The 16,367-nt window shown below is 41.7% G+C and overlaps 1 long non-coding RNA gene across 3 annotated transcripts; it reads right to left on the reverse strand.

Annotated features, from left to right (window-relative positions):
- Positions 1-1,982: 1,982 nt before the first annotated feature.
- Positions 1,983-15,552, reverse strand: LOC119565390. Of its 3 annotated transcripts, XR_005224010.2 has the most exons (5): positions 14,918-15,552; positions 11,617-11,916; positions 8,847-8,974; positions 6,292-6,432; positions 1,983-2,537 (listed from the first exon to the last, which is right to left on the reverse strand). It is a non-coding gene; the product is annotated as an uncharacterized LOC119565390 (long non-coding RNA). The 3 variants fall into 3 exon arrangements; XR_005224009.2 differs by lacking the exon at positions 14,918-15,552 and having other exon boundaries at positions 11,617-12,926; XR_006288971.1 differs by lacking the exon at positions 14,918-15,552 and having other exon boundaries at positions 8,833-8,974; positions 11,617-12,926.
- Positions 15,553-16,367: the final 815 nt, after the last annotated feature.

The following is a 16,367-nucleotide window of genomic DNA, read 5'->3' on the forward strand; positions in this document are numbered from 1 at the left end:
ATTTAAGTGGTTCCAAATAATAACAGACAGAAAGTGAACTACCAAGTAAAATAAAATAAAACATGCAAGTCTAAACCTAATACAGTAAGAAAGTGATTACAGATGAAATCTCACCTTCAGAGATGTTCCAGTAAACTCCTTTTACAGACTAGCCTCCTTCTAGTCTGGGTCCAGCAATCACTCAGACTCCTGTGGTTACTGTCCTTTGTTCAGTTTCTTTCAGGTATCCTTTGGGGGTGGAGAGGCATCTCTTGAGCCAGCTGAAGACAAAATGGAGGGGTCTCCCAGGGGCTTAAATAGACTTTCTCTTGTGGGTGGAGACCCCCTCCTCTCTCCTATGCAGAATCCAGCTCCAAGATGGAGTTTTGGAGTCACATGGGCAAGTCACATGTCCATGCATGCTCAGTTCCTTACAAGTGGCAGCCATTGCTTACATGCTCCTTGAATGTCCCCAGGTAGACTTCTTATGTGGATTGGAGTCTTCCAAGGTTCCCTTGTCTGTTAACTGTTTCTTGATTGGGCACTTAACTTGTAAATTCCTTTCTTAAGAAGCTGACCAAATACCTTACTAAGGCTACTTAAAAATCAAACAAGTATACAGCCAATATTCATAACTTTGAATACAAAAATGATACATGCATACAAATAGGATAAATATATTCAGTAGATCATAACCTTTGCAGAGGTGTGTTACATGACATATGTAGCGTAAAACATTCCAGTTATGTCATATATACATTCATAAGTATATTTCCATAAAGCATTATGGGGTGCAACGTCACACATTGTCCTTCACAAATTAGCTAAAGCCACTGGTTTCAGAAGCAGCTGTACTGAATCAGGGAGACACTGCATGATATTGTTGATACCAATATTATAAAATTGCAAGGACTCTGACCAGATATGCCATGTAAGCTATCTGTAAAAATGTTAGGATTTGCCAAGTATGATGATCTTGTTCATAGGTGCCGACTCCGTGGATGCTCCAGGTCTGGAGCACCAATGGGAAAGAAATAGTGGGTGCTCAGCACCCATCGGCAGCCCCGTGGTTCAGCACCTCCCCTCCCCTACAACGCCTCTGCCCACTCGCAGCCCCGCCAATCATCACCTTTCCCGCCCGCCGTACTCTGGTGTTCAGTGGCATGCAGGAAGTGCTGAGGGGAGGGGAAGGAGCGAGGTCCGGGCTCACTGAGGGGCAGGAAGAGGCAGGGCATGGTGGGGCCTTGGGGGAAGGTGTGGAGTGGTGGGGGCACCTGGGTCAGCAAGGAGGTCGAGCACCCCCTGGGGAAGTGGAATGTCAGTGCATAGGATCTTGTTTGTATCACCTTTGTATTATGAGTTATAGATATGTAGGGTATATCTGTATTTCCAAACTTGTGCTGTGTTTCTGGGTGACACCCCCAGGCAGATTGGCATCAGCACTGCTTAGCCTGTTCGATAGCCCATCAAGGGTCATCAGCTATATAACTGACCCATTGAGAGAAGGTGGGGCTACACCTCATGAGTCGGCAAGACATGTAGGGGCATGCTTGTGGACGGAGAACTCTAAGGCTTTTCCATGCCATTTGCTGTGAAGCGTATTTTCGGACACAGGAAGTACCAGCTACATGGCAAAAGAATATAAAAGGCAGCTGCTTCTTACCTCTGAAGTAGTTTTCTACATATTGAAACTCTGAACAAAGGACTAAATGGCCCTTCCAAGCTATCAGTGTGATTCAGAGGGACTTTCAAGCCAGCAAACTCACCAACACTGCTAAGAACCTGATATATGGACTTTGTAGTCTATGTATGTATCTGATTACTTGACAATTTAACAACTCTTTGTTCTCTTCTTTTCTTTTATGATAAACCTTTAGTTTTAGACACTAAAGGATTGGCTGGCAGTGTAGTATTTTGGGTAAGATCCAAACTAATATTGACCTGGTAACATGGTTGGCTCTTTGGGGTCAGAAGAACATTTTATATAGTAAGCAGAGTTTTTAAATAACTTCTCGCTGTACTGGACCTATGCGCTGATTGGGAGCCAGAGAACTGGAATGCAAGAAAGGGGGCTGTGTGACTTCTTTTTTTTAGCTTCTCGATAACCAGCGTGGGGGATCAGAAGCACAGTTTGTGACTGGTGGGTGAGCTTAACTTCAGTATTTACCACTAGTTTGGGGAGTGTCTGTGCTCCCTTTTGCAGCTTGTCCTGACCTTGTCATTGTCAGTGAAGGCTGCCCTAGGCACCCCGGGTCACAACATGTTCTACACAAATGAGCACAGGGCTGGAAGTAAAATCAAATAAATGCTGTATTGGTATGACAAGTTTCCAAAGTCTCTGTCTGTAGTACAGTCCACTAGACACCAGTACACTGGGAAACCCTTACCTTGGATCTGGAGTTGAATCCTCTGGGGAAACATTTTCCCTCATTGAATTTTCTTTTAGACTCCCCACAGTTTGGGTCAGTACCCTACTTCGCTAGGTGCTGTGCAAACCCAGAACCAAAACAGGCTGTGTTCCAAAGAGCTTACAATCCTTTATCTGGTGGTGCTTTGCTCTGCCCATAGAAAAAGGAAACGCATTACTTTAGTACTAAGTCCTTGGAGCATACAGGGAGAAAAGAAAGTTATATACAACTTGAGGCCTCTATCCTGCAAGTACTTATACCTGTGCTTGATTTTACTACTGCAAGTAGTCCCATTGCTGTTAATGGGACTACTTGCAACAGTAAAGTTAGGCATGTGTTGAAGTGTTTGCAGGATCTGAGCCAAGACTCCCAAAGAAGCTTTTCACAGGGAAGAGCTGTGGTATCCTCTAGAAGTTTGCTGTGCATCCTGTTATAGGACAATAGCATAAAGACCGCATCAGATTTCTATGTATGTTTGCAGTCTACTCAATATCTGTTGTAAACCAAATACATCCTAACTTTCGAACCAAATGTTTTTTCAGACAAAACAAAAATTTGTTTTAACAGGTTCAAAAACGTAACTGAACAATTTTTTTAAAAATAGCAGAAAGTACGTAATCTTTCACCTCCAACTCTAAAAGCTGGGTTGATTTAGGTGAAGCTCTTAAAAACAAATCCCATTTGGGCTGAGAACAAGCAGGAGAAAGTTCATCTCAAAAGCAAAATTCAGAAAAACTGAAGCGAGGAGTTTGCAATTCAGTGGCTCAGTTTGACCCTAATTATAGTGTTGATGTCTACCCTACATAACTATACATATAGATCATGGGACCTTTCACACATGCCTAACTCCTCTGCTGAACCAGAGTCTTTGTGAGACAGGCATCTTGTGAGGGGAAAATTGTATGTGATCATATAATTAAAGACTGGGTAAAATTTTAATAAGCACCCCAGTGACTTAGGAGCCTAAATCCCATTTTCAAACGTGATGTAAGAACTTTGGAGCATGATTTCTCTTTACTTTCAACGCAACTTAGGAGCATAAATTTAAAAATGGAATTTAGTATTCAAATTCACTTACGTCCTTTTGAAAAATTTACCCTGTATTATAGTATATGTTCATCAGTGGGCAAACTTAAGATCTTCCTTTACTTAGTCATTTCTGTTCCGCCACATGTCTCCTCACAATGCATAAGCAGAACAAAGTGACCCCTTCACAGACTGAAGAAAAGGGGGTCATAGTCTCTTGGCTCCCAACCCAGTGCTTCTTCCCTTAGCCCAAATGGTATTTTGATACAGGAGCGTGAATTTTGTCTGTTTCCTATACAGCGATAGAACTTCCTAACATCACTTTTAAATGATGCTATAAGTTTAGAGTAGCCCAAGAGCAGCATGATTAGTGTATAAGTGGCAATTTTCTATGGCTTGTGACTCAGCTGAATCTCACTGGATTTTGATGGGGACAATGCTGGGCACCTCTCCGACCTCAGCACGGTCTCTCTACCAAATTCCAACTTCCTGCTCCAAAACCCTGAGGTGATTTTTACAAATAGGTGGGGGTTGTGTGTGTGTGTGGGGGGGGGGGGATATAGGGTGGGGGGTTTGTTTGTGTTTTGTGTTGTTTTATTTGCCAAATTTACTAACTTTGTTCTTGAAAGCAGCTGACCCATTTTGCATCAAACTTTAAAAAAAAATCAACTGTAGGCAGAGACCAAGTATGGAAAACTTCAGTGTTAAAGGTTAAAGTTTGGCAAAGTTACAAGCAATTGGAAACAGAGGATTATAGTGGAAAGTATTAGGCCATCTTAATAATAGATATTGCTACCACTCAAGCTATGATAAATAGAAGTATCAACGCAGAAAGGAAAACTAAATTCCAAGAGATTTAGAAGAACCAACCTCGACCAGATTGTCCCTTCCCCTGTTAAAATCCCAGGACAGTTTTTCTGAGCCAAAATCTCTTCATGGAATCTCTTGCAAAGATTGTCCCACACTGCCTCACTGGCGGGCCAAAACTTTCCGTCCCCCTACCAACAAGGTGCACAGCCTTCCTCCTAACCTAGTGGATCGCTACGAATCCACACAGAGGCCAGGGCTAACCACATGGAGGCCCTGTACCCCCACACTAGCTCTGTCCCCAAAGGCCCTTCCCCCCAATCCCCCTTTCAGCATGGATCCTTTGGAGCCACACTACTAGATATATTCCCTTGCTGGCAGTAGCCTCCAGGACACCCAGCTGGGGGGCTGTGTAGTAAAGGAGGTACAGCTTGAGACTGAATTACCTCTTTCAGGTAAGGTCGGTAGGGCTAGAGAATAGAGCAGGGAAAATATGCATCACCTCTGCCTCTGGCCTGCTCAGTCTCCTCCCTTCCCTCATTGCAGACCCAGGACTGCACAGAAAGGGCGGGAAATGGGGTAGTGGAGATGGCTAAATCCTCTCCTGCATGGAAGAGTGTTGTGGGTAAAGATCCATATGAAAAAAGTCCTCTACACGTTACAGAGAATGTTAACATCTGGCCCCTTGATTGCTATTGTTACTTTAAAATGTTACAGCTCTTAACCTTCTGGTGTTGTAGTGAATAATCTTTGCAGCATATATATAATAGCATATGAATTGATATGGTTTACCAGTATCCCTTTCAAATATAACTTTATGGGAGTGTGTGCTGGGAAGAAGAGGTTTGCACTGAAATTCAGGATCTCAGAAGAAAGCTTAATAGTCCCAAAGTGGTGTTTTCTTTTGACCTTACAGAAATGTTTTGTAAGTTTACCAAGCTACCAAATTGCTTTTGTTAGGATGTAGAAGTTGGTTTTGTACTTGCAGAGCTATTGGTGACTAGCCTAACAATCCTATTGCATAGACATTGGCTGACTTTAGTAATTGTATAGAGGAAAAAAGAAAAGGAGGACTTGTGGCACCTTAGAGACTAACCAGTTTATTTGAGCATGAGCTTTTGTGAGCTACAGCTCACTTCATCGGATGCATACTGTGGAAATTGCAGAAGACATTATATACACAGACACCATGAAACAATACCTCCTCCCACCCCACTCTCCTGCTGGTAATAGCTTATCTAAAGTGATCATCAAGTTGGGCCATTTCCAGCACAAATCCAGGTTTTCTCACCCCCTCCCCCCCGTGTGTGGGAGGGGTGAGAAAATCAAGGTGGGCCATTTCCAGCACAAATCCAGATTTGTGCTGGAAATGGCCCACCTTGATTATCATGCACATTGTAGGGGGAGTGGTCACTTCGGATGAGCTATTACCAGCAGGAGAGTGAGTTTGTGTGTGTATGGGGGTGGGGGAGTGAGAAAACCTGGATTTGTGCTGGAAATGGCCCACTTTGATTTTCATGCAGATTGTAAGGAGAGTGGTCACTTTGGATAGGCTATTACCAGCAGGAGAGTGAGTTTGTGTGTGTGGTTTTTGGAGGGGGGTGAGGGGGTGAGAACCTGGATTTCTGCAGGAAATGGCCCACCTTGATTATCATACACATTGTGAAGACAGTGGTCACTTTGGATGGGCTATTACCAGCAAGAGAGTGAGTTTGTCTGTGGGGGGGCGGAGGGTAAGAAAACCTGGATTTGTGCTGGAAATGGCCCAACTTGATGATCACTTTAGATAAGCTATTACCAGCAGGAGAGTGGGGTGGGAGGAGGTATTGTTTCATGGTGTCTGTGTATATAATGTCTTCTGCAATTTCCACACTATGCATCCGATGAAGTGAGCTGTAGCTCACGAAAGCTCATGCTCAAATAAACTGGTTAGTCTCTAAGGTGCCACAAGTCCTCCTTTTCTTTTTGCGAATACAGACTAACACGGCTGTTATTCTGAAACCTGTATAGAGGAAGGGATATTTCGTTAGCAGATCTATTGCAGTAGTAACAGTGGAGAAATCACACTAACCTTTATTTCCATCCAATCAGTGGTAAGATTCTCCCTTAATGTGTCCATAATAAAAAGTTGCATATGGTGCCGATCTGTAGTAATGAACCCTACCAGTTGCCTGAATTTCTCCATGACTGTTTGAAAGGCTCTTTTCTTGTTCTGAGGTTTGGACAAAACCAGATAAGGAAGAAGAAAGATCAAAACAAATGAAGGCAACATAAACGTTTTGAAAAGTAGCTGGAAGAATTTGAAGAAGGGAAAATTGTCAGTGCTAATACCATGATCTCCTAGCACTATCCTCTGAAAAAGAAATGATGTCTACAGACCCCTGGCAAAGTCTTATAGCTTCCTGATATTACAAACTAGAACACTGGATTTATTATTGAACGAATGTTTGATTTATAATTAGTGTATTGTCAGATGCACAATAATGAAAGACACAAAATTATTCCTTAAAGCACAAAGGGTGAAATTCAGTTGTGTTACATGTAGCTAATCAGTTACCCCTTTGCATAACCACTGAAGACAATCACAATGTGATGTTGTAGTGATTAAGCACACCACCTCCACTTTTCCCAAGTGCACCTTTCTGTATGGCCATTGGATCCCTACTCGCTTTCCTGATTTTTTTTTTTTTTTTTTTACTCAGCATGCCTTTTGGGTGGGGGGTCATTTGCCCTTTAAATTTGGCAGATACAGCCTGCTCTAGCCCTGAAATGGTCATCTTATATCCAACTGCTGCTTGTTGCATTGCCCTGTCTCCTAACTGGTAAGAATTCTTAATTCCTGTTTTACTTTTCCCCCTAGTTTTCCCTTTCTTATTCCTGAGTAATTGTAGGTTCTTGTAGGTAACTGACTGTACATGTGTAACCGAGGGCAGAATTTGCTCTGCAGAACCTTTACTACCAGTGGTGATGTACAGGGTGGAAAGAACTCTTCTTGACGGTCAGAATTTTCCCTTCAGGTGGGGACATCTGGTCGCCCTTCTCCCTAACCTGAGTGCAGCAGCGCCGGTGCACAGGGTAAATGTGAAGTCAGCACTCTGGGTTTGTCTATGCTTACAATGCTACGGCGGCACAGCTGCAGCTGCACCACTGGGGTGCTTCAGTGTAGACACTTGCTACAGTGACGGGAGGGGTTCTCCTGACACTGTAGTTAATCCACCTCCTTGTGAGGTGATAGAATTCTTCCACTGACTTAGCACTGTCTACACCGGGGGTTAGGTCTTCATTGCTACATCACTAAGGGGTGTAGATTTTTCACCCCTGAGAGAGGTAGGTAGGCCAATATATGTTTTCAGTGTAGAGACTTTCCTCCCCAAATCAGGACATTCTAAGTAGCTACTTTGGCTGTCTATATAAGGCAACAGCAGCCTACGGGTACCACCCTATTCATATTGAAGTCAGTGGGAATTTTACTAGTTACTTCAATATTAACAGGATTGGGCCCTCAATGAGACCTGGGGTATCCTACAGTAGCTGTAAAAATGCACCATTCTGCCTGTGTAGTTATGCTACACGTATATGAAATTCTGTCATTGCTTTGATACCCAACAAAGGGTTTTCTTTTCTTTTGTATTTATTTGGCCTTTGTCAAGCTTATTGCAAGGTAGCCAGTTTAATAAAATGTAACGACAATAAACAGCCAAGCTTGCCTATGCCTTAATACTTTGCTTTCCACTTAGCATAGAAACTGCGGCTGCCTGCAAGAAAGATAAAGGAGGGAGTAACTTCTAAGCCAATAAAATAGTTTGTATTATATTCTTGTCAAGTTATTTTCTAACTTAGTTTTTGTCTAGCTCCATTGCCAAAAATAGCATCGACGTTAAAAGTGTCTTTAATATTAGTAGCAGTATGACATGCCAGTAAAATCTGACTTGATTTCACTGAAATAAACCAACTAGCTTCTTTTTGTTTATAGCTCCCAAAGAGCTTTTAAATATCTTTTAAAAAAAAAAAGAAAAACAAAGAGCATTACTTTTTCTTTAATCAACAGATCTCTCGGCTGACTCTACATTTTGTTTTCATGCTGAAGGGGGAAAATATTTTCCTGGCAGGTTTAGAATGATTTTTCTGTTCTTTTCTTTTGGAGCCAACATACATTTTTTCACAAATATCTGATCTGACATAATACTGTACCTGGAATTTCACATCAGAAAGTGGGAAAACATATTTACCGCAGCAAGCACTTGCAACTAGGTTACAAGCCCTCCAGCTAAATTTAAGGGTGGGGGGGGGGGGACATCATTTCCCATAGGAAAGAAAGCAGTGAAATGTCTGCTATCTATGAAAGCATTTCAGAGATCAAGTGATGGAATGCTGTATACAGACATATGTGCCAACCATTATCATCTTTGAAAATTATCTCAACAGTTTGAAATCCTGTTAATTAAAAAAGAAGTAAAAGATGATGATTCTCAAAATGTAAGTGCATGGAGCAATACGAATGTTTCAAATTGATGTGACTCAAAGCAAAAACTGCATGCTGCAAATAAAAATACACATGTGCACTGTTCTGAATTTATGAAAGACTTTGATTTGATATAAGCCACCATCTCACCTTTTTGGCCTTACCAGTGTTTTCTTTTAACATTAAATGTGTTTTCATCAAAGCTTGAGTAACTCCAGTCAATTTAGTTGTCCAGATGTGGAGTGGATTTCCTATGCACTTGTAGCATGAACAAAATGTGATGGCTTTTTGCCTGCAAGCCAAAGAAAAAGAGAAACATTTTCAAATTCCAACCAACTTTGGCTTTCAAAAAGATTGACTAGGATGTGTCTTGAAAAATTCCTAGGCCTCAGCAGGCAAATACAGCTTCCTTGATATATGTCAGGTCATTGTTCTGCAACTGAAAAGCTGTAGCTTTGTCTGTAGCAGAATGGACATTCACGGGACGCTGCCATTCCTAAGTATGCAGTCTTAGTTTTGTATCTGCTGCAAAGCACCGTAAACTATACAAAGGACTTTAGTGTGCTATTAATAGGCTTTCTTTGCAGTCCTATATGTCTGTATTTCTCCTTTTGCTTGACAGAGATTTATATAGTGTTTGTGGTGCTAGAAATCGAAATCCAGTGCATAGATGGGATAGAGGGGTCCACCTTCTAAGATTTTTCCACTAAGAGGAGAACTCTGAAACGTACAATACAGTGCAGTAGCTAAACTTTTGTTATCCAAACTATTCATGGCCCCTTTGGCATTCAGATAATCAGGAGCAACCTGTTGGTAAGCTTCACATTAGCCATGTTGAATCTACAATGTGACATGACTTTGGGAATAATCTAAGCCAGTGCCACAAAGGACAGGCACTCCTTGACCACTAGTGTGTGTGGAGCCCAGGGGTACTTTCAGTTGTCACTGCCCCTCTGTGTCTGCTGTGCAGAAATTTGGGGTCACCACATCTGTAAACATAGATCCCATACACCTTTCTCCAGCAAACCCTGTAGGGGGCTCTTCTGCACCAGGGCTGAGCTTTCCTTCACAGTTTTCTGGGGGTGCAGTAGTCTCCTGTGGAGCCCTCCATCAATGCCTTCCTTGCCATGCAATCCAATGTATGGCTTAAGTAAAGGCCCTCCATAGCTGGGTGAATTTCACTCTGATAGAGGCAGCCACTATATGCAGATTAGTAAACAAGATCACTAAATTTTACATTATATTATAAATTCTAGTGAATCCCCTGTTTTTACTATACATTGGTCTTTGTTTGAGCTTATGCTGTATTTGTACGACTGTCTGACCAACAGTTTCTGAGAACTGAAAGTGTGAAAACAACAAATAAAGAAGTTATGAGGGAAAACACGCTGCCTTTATTTGAAATCTGCTCCCAAATCTGCGGCTGGCTAAACTTCACCCAGATGTTATTATGTGGTTATGGATTTTGGATGTTCTTTTTGCTGACAGTGAAGCCAACACACACCCATCCTGCAAATGATCTGCTGGGAGAAAAACAACTATGCACCACAGTTAAGTACAAAATTCAAAATAGAGACATAAGCCTCTTTTGGCACAAGTCTGTACTCCCTCTAGACGGTGCTCCTCGTGGGAAGAAAAAAAATCGGGGGCTTTGTGTAATCCTGCAACCCAGGACTGAGTTGGCCCATTACACAAAATAGTCATAAGCAGGATGAACATTACTCAATCATCACTTTCTTTTCCTATCCCCGTCCATCCTAAGCTTCTTATTTCTTTCACATTCCCTTTCCCTTTAGCCTTCTTTCTCTTTCAACACTTGTGTACTTTTGTTTTCTAGTCAAATGAAAGAGGAGAAACCTTTTTGTTTTATAGTAATGAAGGGTGCTGGGACTCTGTTCCTTGCTTCAGATCTTTAAAACACAATACCTAACAAACAGCAAAGTCATATTTCTCAAGTAGCTTCTCCCATTCAGGCCTAGCAGGAACAATCACAGGATGTTTGGTTTCATTAGAATCTTTTGGCTAAGATTTAAAACAGAGCTTCTGGCCATTGATGATCATTAAAGAGCCAGCCTAAGGCATTTTTTGCCACGACAGGGATGTTCAGCCAATATCCTGGCCAAATTCCAATGCAGACCATTATTGTCTGTCTGGTCTTTCATCTGGATTTGAAATACTACTTTCCTGGAATTCTGCTCTAAGTTGTTACGGATTGTAAATATGGGATATTAAAAGAGGTACCTGCACTTCAGTGGCAGATTATATGATTCCTGTTTATCCAGTGCAAAAAGTATTTTGGGATCCCTTTAGGACTAAAATGTTGGACTTGATTCACTCAGAGTCTCTGCCTAGGGTGACCAGATAGCAAGTATGAAAAATCAGGACTGGGGTAGGGAGTAATACTCACAGTAAGACAAAGCCCTGAATATTGGGACTATCCCAATAAAACTGGAACATCTGGTCATCCTATCTCTGCTAGTAATCATATTAACAAGATATGTGTTCCTATGCTGGTGAATTACTGGGAGATAGGGCTTCAGTATAATTGAAATAGTTATTAGGGTGATCCACGGAAATGCTAATGCCCCTCAGAATGCATGCAACTCTGCTTTGATCCAGCCTTCTAAAGGAAGTTCATTGCCATTCACTGCTTTTACACCTAATTTCTCTTCAATATCTAACAGTTCTTCAATGGGTCTTATGTCTAGCTCCAAGAAATGGTCCTCTTTCCATTTATTATCATTGATTCCTGAGCACCTGTGTCCCATAATGCCATTACTTTCTTGTGGGGATAACAGAGCAAACATTTTTTCCAGTTAACTTGGCCACACTTCCTTGCTGTGTGGAAGCACTTATGGTAAAATGCTGGTGAACCCCAGAATTGGGCAATTCATTGCTATTATTCTCCGTGGCTCCCTGCAGGATGTGACATACCGTGTTTTCTACAGTGCAGCATCTGTCAGTCTATCTACAGTTCTTGCTGGTATCCTGAACAAAGCATAACCTGTCCAATGATTTCTTCTTTCCTCTGGCAGCAGGAATAAGTATCTTGGGACTTTTCCTTTAAATTGTTGTGTGAGCCTCCTGTTTCCCAGTTGCTGTGGTTGATCTTGCACATGACATCCTCTTGCTTCACACAGTGATCACATCCTTGATTTGAGTTGCCCCATTCACATGTTTGTCCCAAATATGCCCCATTTTGACAGCATCTTTGATAACGCCTTTTCTTTTGTCCTTTTTGGGGGGGGGAGAGGGGGGAGGGAGAGAGAGAGTGAAAACAGTTTCATGTGCAAAATATGCAGGTCCAAGTTTTAGAGACCAGTTTGCAAACCTGGCCAATATACATTGCAAAGCACTGTCCAGACCAAAAGTGTTTTATAAACAGGATACAGTGTTAACAATCTATTTCTTCTGCATTTGTTCTGTTTGCACAGATCCCACCACAATAGGATCTTCGTCCATGTCTAAGGCTCCTAGGCACTCCAGTAATACAAATAATAAATAATGATACAGGTCAGTCTGATACAATATCTGTGTTCTGGCTCTGATCATGTTTGGCTTGTTGTTTTGAGGGGCTGCATACCCCAGTGCTCTACAAATGCAGCATGTGAAAGATATTTTTAATAGTCAGAATCAGCATGATAGTGTTCGAGCCGTCTAATCTGGTTGCACTGATGCTTTCTTTGTGCAGTTGGACAGACACCGTTCTGCTGACCCCCTCTGGTGTTCATCCTATCAAACAGCACAGCTAAGAGGTTCACCCCTTAGCTTGCTGAATGTTTTTTCTTGAACTATCGCCTCCTCTTTCCTTGAATAGTTCTCTAAAAAGGCAAGATCACTATAGCTGAATGCGGTTGTTGCCCTTGGCAGCCTGAGCCAATTGCAAAGGGAAGTAACAGTGATCTCCTGTGCTCAGTAACTCTTCTTTTTGACCTTTTTCAGGGAAAATGATAGAAATGTGTGTGAAACAAACAGCCTTGTGGCAGCATGAGAAATTTGGTTCTTTAAAAAAGTGAATCATGCAATATGCTGAGATAGGTTGAAGGAAAGGATTTTTAAAGATTCATTTTCAAGGCTAAGGTCCAGCTAAGGCATCCGCACTTCATAATCTGCTCTTAAAAGCTATCAGCTTCATCCAAACTGGAACCAAAGAATGAGCGCCTTTTGGTTTGGAGTCTGCCCAAAGCCAAAACAACAATTTTCAATTCAGAAATTCAAATCCAGCAGCCCCTGTCCCCTGCAATATTCAGATGATTTTGGTTTGAAGTTCCTATGTTGGTATACCTCTAATTATACACAAAGGAGGAGGAATTACAACTCCTGATAGTAACAGATGATAAAAGAATACCATCAGAATTTTTAAGCCTAACAATTAATGATCTGTGACCCTGGGTTTATATAGAAGGTTTTAGCTTTGAAGATTCTAATTGGAATGATTTGTATTGTTGTCCTTAAACCAATCTCTGTTGCAATGTCATTCTTCTAATGTTGGAGATGTGACTACATGGATCCATCCGCTTACTTGTGACAGTGGAAAAGACCAGAAGGACTAGTATTGCTCCAAGACTATTTTTGTGGGGGCTTGCCTGTTTTCCATGTGGGAAGTTATACGTACATAATGTCCAAAGCAATGGAATGTGCTCCTGCTTTTATTTTAAATATCTGTTCTGCACATACTCAGCATTGCCAACTGCAAGCCTTCAAAAACCATGAGTCAGGCCCCTCAGAATCATTAAATTGGCTTAAAAATACAGTTGGGTTACTTTAATTTTCTTTCTGGCTTTTTGTGCCTTTAGGTTTAACCTTTTCAAGATTTTCTCTTCAACTATAAGGGCTAGAAACTTATTTTTAAAAATGAAACCTGATGTTCTCACATAATCACATGACTCCAAAAGCTGGGGCTTTAAGATAAACACCAAATATATTGTGATCCATGATGAAATCACATAAGTGGGTAATGCTGCATACTCTACATCTGCCTGGATTCTGGTCCAAGCTGAACAAAGCATTTCACTTGAGATGAATGTTGTACCCTATCTAGATTGTAGTGTAGTGCTGTTGATAACTGTAAACAACTGCTACATACTGCCCCATCCTCAGAGGTGGCTCATTTCAATTATTTTCGTATATAGCTTATAAAGCACTCTTAGATCCTTTGACATGAAAGATGCAATAGAAATGCAAGTGAATTATTAATTATTATTATTCATTATTCTGTAACTCCCTCTAGAATCCATTAGCAGAATTAGCAGCTTGAATGGTGACTACAAAAAAAAAATCAGAGCACATGTCAATAAGCTTGTCATTTTTGATCACAAGTAATCTAAAATAAAATTGCCAGGGTTTAGTTGATTTTTTTTTAAAACAACAATATTCTTTATTGCTACAATGATATATGAAAAAAACATTCTTTGGTTTCAAGGAAGCTTTCTGAAAACCTCCAAGTATGTCACTGAGAAATCCGGCAATGGGAACATGTATGCAACTTACCAGCATGCAAAATGCAAGGACAAGAAACACAGTGAAATTTAAAGGGCAATAGATTAGACAGATGGCTGAGCAGAAGCAGTTTGCATTGCCATGGAGAAAATCCTGATGCAATCCTCAGCAATCGATTCTCAAACTAGCAAGAGTGGGCTGCTATGCAAGCTTCAGAGTAAGCCATGGGTATGTTGCAGTATGTCTGCTTCCGATGAAACAGTGGTGTACAGGGTGAGCTATTTTGGCTTCCTTGCAGGTGAGGGAGGGGGACTGTCTATGGAGTTTGGTCTGCCATTTGGTTTTGGGTTTTGGCTCATCAGTCTCTTTTAATAACACATGGCAAGATCTCTCTCTGTATTTAAAGATCAGAGTGTATGTAATGGCATTTCTACCTTGGGAAATTATGTTTTTATTGGGTGCAGAAGGGGTACAACAGATCAGCCAGTATCTTTGCATTCCTACCTTCCACTCTGTATTTAGCCTCTGTTGTGGAGGAAGGTCTCGTGTTCCCCATCTGCATCCCCTATGGCAAATTACGGAATACGATGACTGGATTCTAGAGGTTCCTTTCTATTTTGCCATCATTCTAGGATTTGTCTACATGTAGAGTTGCAGTGCTATAACTAATGGTGTGATTTTAAACCAGTTTATTGGACTTCCCCCTGAAGCAGATCATGCAACAGAAAGTTTGTGGATTTTGCCCTCCCTTGTTTTGTCCTTTGAGAGAGGAGTTGGCCCTAAATAAGGACAGCACCTTGGTCATGGCTGCTCGGTTGACCCTTTCTTGAAGGGAGATCCTCACTGCAGAGGGGTCTCTGTAGAAAAGATAAGGAAAGGATCATTATAAACTCAGCTGTATATAGACTCCACCCTCTCCCCTTGCATGGCCACGAGGGCACTTTCCACAGGGTCTAGCAGAAGGGTGGAGAGGACTACTGGTAGGCTGAGCCCTCCTCCTATGCAGGAGGTGAGAGACACTTGGGTAGAAGTTATTCACCATTCACATATATGGCGAGGGGTGACAATTTTCCCCTTAAGTGTTTCTAGGGAAACACAAAACTTAAATAGGGGAAGTGAATGAAAGGGCTCTAATCACATGGCAGATACAGCCTCTGTTAACATTTGCTTTCCATGTAAACAGAGCATGGTTTCTTGTTCATGGTTGGCAGAGGACTGGGATTCAGGGAGCTGGGTCAAATTCTTGGCTCGGCTGTTGAGTCCCTCAGTGACCTTCGGGAAGTGATTTAGCCATGGACTCAATCCTGTTAGGGACTGAGCACATGCTGAGAGGTGCTGACAGCTCTGCTCCGATTGAAGTTTAGGGTTCTTATTGCATCTCAGCGAGCACTCAGTCCTTCACAGGCTCAGGCTCTGCCCTATGTAAAATAACATACTTGAATGTGGCTCCTTGCCTTGTAATTGCATGAAAATGGAATTCAAGAACCCCTGGCTGTTGATGTCATCAGCGAGTAAGCGATCTGAGTGCCTGCTAGGGAGATGTGTGGGAAAGCCTGCAATGGAGACACAGGGCTGAAATTGTACCAAATAATGGACTCGCTTTGCTGAAAGAGACTAGAACAGAAGCATTCAGAACTCACATTGTGAAACAAATTACAGGCTGAAACACACCTACTAATAATCTAGGATTTGGTACAATGGACAGGAATAGTTCAAAACCTACATGGCTGAAGAACTGAGTGTTACAGTGGAAGAGCACTTTCACATATACCAATTATACAGCCACTGTATGCATTTTCAGAATTTTAGGTTCTGCCAGGTGCAGGAGGATTTACCATTGTGCATAGTATGTGAAAACAGGGAGTTCCGTCAACAAACTGCTTCCCTCTCCATGCTGGGGTGTAGGGCTGCAGTGGAATTGTAAGCTGAAAATGAGGTAAGAGCTGAGGAGGAAACAAGATGGGACTGACATGACTTGAGTAAAGATTTCCATTTATGAATGGAAAAGTGTAGGTATACAAGATTATTTTGCCATATGGCATGTCTAAATTTTGTAACCTTCTAGCTAACACTCTCTTGGATAGCAGTATTGAAGGGGGGAACGTAGTTTTCACAAGGATGAACTAATCTATGTAGGCCTGGCTTAATATGAGTAACTGGACATGGGTGAGGCCTCATTACTTGGGAGATAAATAGATCAGCAGGCTGGACACAGACTGTCTGTACTAGCTAAGATAAGGGGGAAC

The sequence above is a fragment of the Chelonia mydas genome, chromosome 2, assembly GCF_015237465.2.
Source record: "Chelonia mydas isolate rCheMyd1 chromosome 2, rCheMyd1.pri.v2, whole genome shotgun sequence".
Classification (NCBI taxonomy): Eukaryota; Metazoa; Chordata; order Testudines; family Cheloniidae; genus Chelonia; species Chelonia mydas.